The sequence below is a fragment of the Dipteris shenzhenensis genome, chromosome 20 (genome assembly GCF_047967505.1).
Source record: "Dipteris shenzhenensis isolate YYH24624 ecotype China chromosome 20, Dip_SZ_1.0, whole genome shotgun sequence".
Classification (NCBI taxonomy): Eukaryota; Viridiplantae; Streptophyta; class Polypodiopsida; order Gleicheniales; family Dipteridaceae; genus Dipteris; species Dipteris shenzhenensis.
In genome coordinates this window covers 37,854,069-37,860,201 of record NC_141615.1, presented here as the reverse complement: position 1 = coordinate 37,860,201, position 6,133 = coordinate 37,854,069, and the positions used below count along the sequence as shown (strand labels likewise).

The following is a 6,133-nucleotide window of genomic DNA, read 5'->3' as shown; positions in this document are numbered from 1 at the left end:
GTTTATTCTCTCTTTATGAGTAGTCTTGGAGCTTCCGCTCCCTCTTGTATGTATGAAACCTCTTCTTCTCCCTTGTGTTTGTAGTATTTTGAGTTGCATTGGAGTGGAGCCTCACTCTATTGACAATGAAGATCACTTCGTATTCCCTTTTTGGAGTCTCTCTTCCCTTTTCTTTCTTTCAAAGCCTTAAAAGTTCTTTCTATTCGGCCGCTCATTGCACACACATGGTCCATCCATTTCCCGAGCCACCAAGGGAGTTACTTACTCTCTTCTAGGCAAAATCTATGAGTGGTGGATTGTTGATGAAGGTGGAGTCTTGAGGGAGCATCCTACTCAGGCGAAATTAGCATGGGTGGAGGGCAGTTTTCATGACAGTTTGACCCCCTGTTGGTGTTTTGCTGATAACTTTCTGCTCGTTAGTCCGATTTTGATGAAACTTATATCATCGTGAAGCTCTCTTCAAGGCGCATGTCTCTGTGTAATTAGACCGTGAATCAAATACTACAGCAAAAAGTTATGAGTCTCTGTGTTTGACAGTTTGTCTTTGACAGTTTTTACAAAACAAATTACTGATTCTAATGGAAATGCAAGCTTTGACAAGCTGATCATAATAGTCCTAGATGAAATCGTGCACAACCTTGACTTGTATTCACCATTTTACTGCAAGAGACAAGTGAATATTTTGTCCACGAGGCTTAAGGCTTATCCTACTAGACGTAATTAGTTCAATGTAGAAATTCAGAAGATTTTTGCAGGTTCAAATGCTGCTAACCACAAATCTGAAATCGGAGTTTGTCCTACTTTAGATATGAATTAGTAATCTTTGTTCTCAATTCTAATGGAATGTATCACTCAAATTTGGTTGATTGTGAAATGTGGAACTGCTTAGAAATTCCCAAAAACTAAGCTTATAGGTAGGGCAGACCTTCCACTTACTCACCGGAATTTTCAATCCTTGGCACATCTGCTGCTTTTCAAAATGGGACTTCTGAAAACTCTGACCTGGAATCACGTAATTTCAAGAATAAAACATTTATGTTGACAAATTTTTACAAGAGCCAGATGTCAGATAGACATCCCTAGAACCACTGAGATTTCCAAGCTTTGACTCCCATTTCTCGAACACCATACAATCTTAGAAACAACGGCCATAATTTTTTGTATAAATACAAATAAAACAAGGCCATATTGCATTGGAAAGGACTACACATGAGCACACAGAGAATGCTATTCAAAAGATGTTTAAATTTTTTATTTCTATAGAGACTGCAAGATAATCTTGCATTACAGTTTTGACTAGAACATATGTTATGTATTAACTCTGGCTATACCGACCAAATTGTTAGTGCAATCTACAGCTAATGATGAGGTCCACTAGATGGTGATTGCCACTCAGACCATGATGGCAAAAGCAACCTGAATGCATGAAAGGACCAGAAGTCAAGCGCCAAGGCATAGCTTACACAGATTTTCTTGGAGTTTTACCATGACAAGGAGAGTTTTGCACCAGGATTTTGCATTTGCCAATAAGATAATCCATCATTGTTTCAAGCTCACCCAAGTCCACATAAACCTTTTGACTCTTCCCATAATTCATGCAACGCCGTACAGAGAAGCACTTTTGCCAACCATATAACCATGAATACAAGCGCATCAGTAATGGCATGCCGCCATTCTCGGATGGCCAAGTTCCATATAGCTCATAATGAGATAGCCCGGCAGCATGTAAATAATGTCCAAGCCAATCTACATAATAAAGAAAAGGAAAGACCTCCATTACAACAGCTCCAGGCTTCACCGTTAAGAGAGCTGCATTATGAGATCCATGAGGGGTTACCAGAAAGTCTGCTTCTGCAACAAGCCTTACCTGCTCGCAAAAGTCCCAAGGACCAGGAATTGCCACCTTAACGGGCACTTGAAGCTTCCTCTCTAAAATATTCTTCACTGCCTCGAAATTGGCAAAGTTTCTGGAGGAATTAGGGCGATGTATGATCACCACCTCCTCTGGAGGATTTGTCGATTCCCTGAGCGACATATTGCAATGTTCCAAAATCCTTCTTCTAAACCAGTCATGTGCTGCATGATTGGGCATATATCCAGAATTGGTCACCTGTGTAAAAAGAATGGCATCCTCAAAACAAATGGCATCCTGGTTTTCTGTGACTGCCTTGAGATGCTGTATTTTCAGATCCTTCGAGAAAACATTCAGTAGCCCATGAGACCACTGTGATATCATGAGAGGATCGTCAAGATTTGCAAACCAGAAGAGAGTAGAGTTCTTTAAGCCATACATATGTGAGAAGAGAATGGCAGGGAGAAGCTTCTCTGCCTCATGGTGTGGATAAGGGCCACCCTGCCTGTGGGCATTGCTGAGGCATCAGCCACCATTTGTAGACCATGGTACCAACCGCCACTGTCTTTGTATGGCTTGGCTGCTTTAGAGTTCCATCCAGGGCATGCCCCCTGCTTGACGGGTATCCTTTTCCTAGGGGTCTCCATGTAGAAGCGCATTTCTGTAGGTAGGCCTCCCCATGCATCCTTGACATCCTGTGGGATTGATGGCTGTCCCTCACATACTGTGACCTGGGAATGGCCAAAACAAATGCCATGAACTCGGGGGAAGCAAAGCTTGCCACAAGGATCTGTGCAGATACCCATCTCGTGCAGGATGTAGTCCTTTTCATCTCCTAGGCAGGGAATCCGTATCAAGTGTTTCGGTCGCGGTGGAGGTAATAAAAGTACCCACTCAAATATCATGAAAAGCAAAAAGACTGAGGGCCCAAGAATCATAAATACGAGTCTTCTTGGATCAAATAGACTAATTGCAAATCCTTGCATTACTTTGGTGAAACCCATGCGTAACTTCCACTGTTGCATGGCAGACTGACTGATTCAGTCAAATTCATTCAAAATATCAAGACCTCTGGCAATCATTGAATCACTTGAAGACATCCCAGTTGAAATTTCAGATGAGAAATATGCAAATTCCAAACAAATCGCTAATAATTGGTTTCTGGAGCACCTTGGAAGAGAGGAGAAGGGGGTGGGCGGGGGGGGGATTGAGCCAAATTTCGACCAAATTTTGTTCCTCTGAAACAAAGCTCTCAAATCCTCCAATTAAATTTAGACTCGACAATTCTGATGGACTACTCCCAAATGGAACCATCAGCAGCAATCATAGGACCATATTAGTGAAATCCAGGTTTAGCTTCCAGCTTAACAATCTGAGAGCCTTTTGCAAATTAAAACGAAACCACTTTGTTTAATCTTTGAAGGAGCCTCAAGATCAAATCCAGGACTTCTGATGAAACCTTGGATAACGTTTATGAAATCCAAGTTCGAGCCATCTTAGCAAGATGACATCCATTGCAAGCTGCAACCAGAGCACAAAATTGTTTACTGACCAAACTAGCTTACGTGATTTCTTGAAATTAACAAAATAATCTCACGAGGTGAACGTAATTCATTGCTGCGACAACCAAACTGTGATGAAGAAATCCTGAGTCGAAAGAGCTGGAATCTTCAACTGATTAGTTATGGATTTGTCGTTGAAGTTAAGAGTGTGAACAACATGACGATTGGCAGTATGATTGATCGTTCTCGAGAACAGTGGCATGAAATCGTGTGTGTGTGTGTGTTCACCCAAAAAAAAGTGTGTGTGTGTGTGTGTGTGTGTGTGTGTGTGTGTGAGAGAGAGAGAGAGAGAGAGAGAGAGAGAGAGAGAGTTGAGGAGGCGAGTTCTCTCTAATTCACACCGCCTAAAATGCACAGGCACCCACATGAATGCTTTCGTGAACACGTTCATTCCTCTTCGGAATTCCTTAAGTTACGAGGCTTCAAAGTGCGCTTTAGTTATTGAAAGTGAACGTAAACAACCGCGAAATTTGTAAAAGAGGAGAGGACATACCTTCTTCTTTGCTTGTTTCTTCCATATAATTACAGTGAAAAAGTACGTGTTCTCACGTCTCAAACGTCTACCGTTCTCTAAATCAATCAAACAATCTCTCTCTTTCTCTCTCTCTCTCTCTCTCTCTCTCTCTCTCAATCAATCAATCAATCATCTCTCTCTCTCTCTCTCTTCTGCTTTCTCTTCTCTTCAATTTGCTGTTTTTGCCTACAACAGCATACTTTTGTCATCTGATGGCTGCTGCGATAAACTCGAGGAAAGGATTACCTAGCGTGTGCTGAAGAATCTCCTTGCAATCCGGTTTAGACTGCATAAACTGAAGCTGTGAAAGCTGTGAGAACCTCGAAATGAGTGTTGAATATGAGGAGAGGGTGACGAAGGCAAGCGGGCGCTCACGCTTAGAACTGAGAAGTTGTAGGCGATTGAGGAAGAGCACATGTGCGTGGTCGTCAGTAACAACGTGCCTATAACGCAGTCAAGTTGTTGTACGCCACCTTACAAGAAGGCATATTATTGGCCTCCAAGGGATGTACAGATTACTATTTTGCTAATCAGGCCCATCCCACTTCTTTAAGTTCATTTGGTCAACTTGACCACTTTAAATTTTGGTTTAGTGGTTGTTTAAGGCTTTCTAATGTGTTGTTAGGGTCAAGTTTTTACCCTCTTCTCAAGTTTTAAATGCTTGTCTTTTATTGGATATTTCTCTCTAAAGATGGCTCTCTTTGTCTCTTGTATGACATCGGGGATGATGATGATATTGGAATTGAAAGTGTACTTTTACTAAGGCAGAGAGACGTGGATCTTCATTCATGATCCTTTATCTTCTTGATGCCAAAATAGCCACGTCCCCACTTTTATTTAATGGTCCATCCACCACCACACACACACACACACACACCTCTTTCACCTCTTTTATCTAGTCTCTTTCACTCATCTACTTAGAGTACAAGATCAACATGATCTTTTTCCAGTATAGATATCAATGATCCATTGACGCAATCCACTCTACCAATCACATAATTTCTCATAGTATTATACGGCACCACATTTCTCAACACCCCCAAGCCCCTTTCTCTCTAGAGATGGAGGCTCTCTTTGTCTCTTGTATGACACCCCCAGTTGTTCTTTTCTGCAATGTTGGACAATTGTGTACTCTTGCCAAAATAGCCACATCCCCACTTTTATTTATGAAACCTTAAAGGTAATTCTCTTCAACACAAATTCACCACTTAACCAATTGGAGAAGAAGAACACAATCATTAGGAAAAAAGGGAGCTCATTTTGGGGCCTTTTACGGTTTGGAAAAATAAGCTCTCAACCAATCAATAGAAGGCCAACGTAACGTTGAAAATTCACGAAAATAAGAGAAAATAGAAAAAAGAAACAATACTTTATGTAAGTACAAGCGTGCTACATTAATGAGGAGATTGGTTTTTTATTCTCAGAAGATCTTTGGACAAGAAGATAGAATCTAAACTGACATTTTATCTGACAAGATCCTTCCCGCTTCCACCTTCCTTTGAATTTTCAAATGTTGTGCCACCTTTCGTGCGAAAGGTCTACCATTCTACACCATTGCCTCATTGTGCAACAGCCTTTCTTTTCCAAAACTGCTCCCTTGATCCTGTTTGGCGTAGAGTAAGATGTTTCTTGTCAACTGTCTGTTTGCCCACTTTCTCTTTCTTGAAACTTCAAATTGTTATCTTAGTTACATTACTTTGCTATTGTTACAGATTCAGAAAATCTCCATGGTAAACCAAAACCACGGCCGTTCTTGTGGAAGACGCTCTGTGGATGATAATGCTACGAAGGCATATACCAAACATCCTTACCCCATCGACCTGCTTCTTCTATTTCGTCGGTAGAGAATTCAAGTACAGTCAAAACAGAAGGAACTTGGGAAAGGTTTAGTGTTTCGAAAGGAGCATGGGTGCTCATGCAACCTAGCAAAAGAAAAAGACCCCAGACAAAAAACATTTTCTTGGCATCATGGAAGGAAAGAGTACGAGATTTTAAAATCACCAAAGGGAAGATATCCGTGAAAGAAGTTTTGATTCAGCATGTGTACATGCATAAAGAACTTGTCTTGCGAGACTCTATCCAAAAAATCTTCCGCAACACAGGCCTAATTGTATATTTTTCTATTGTGGTTTTTTTCTTCATGAGGTGTATGGATTTTTAAGATGAAGCTTTCTCTCTTAGCTTATTGACATTCTTGTGTTGTTT

At 41.0% G+C, this 6,133-nt stretch overlaps 1 pseudogene; it reads right to left on the bottom strand.

The window, feature by feature from the left end:
- Nucleotides 1-1,307: 1,307 nt before the first annotated feature.
- LOC147889621 (uncharacterized) lies at nt 1,308-2,790 on the bottom strand (annotated as a pseudogene).
- Nucleotides 2,791-6,133: the final 3,343 nt, after the last annotated feature.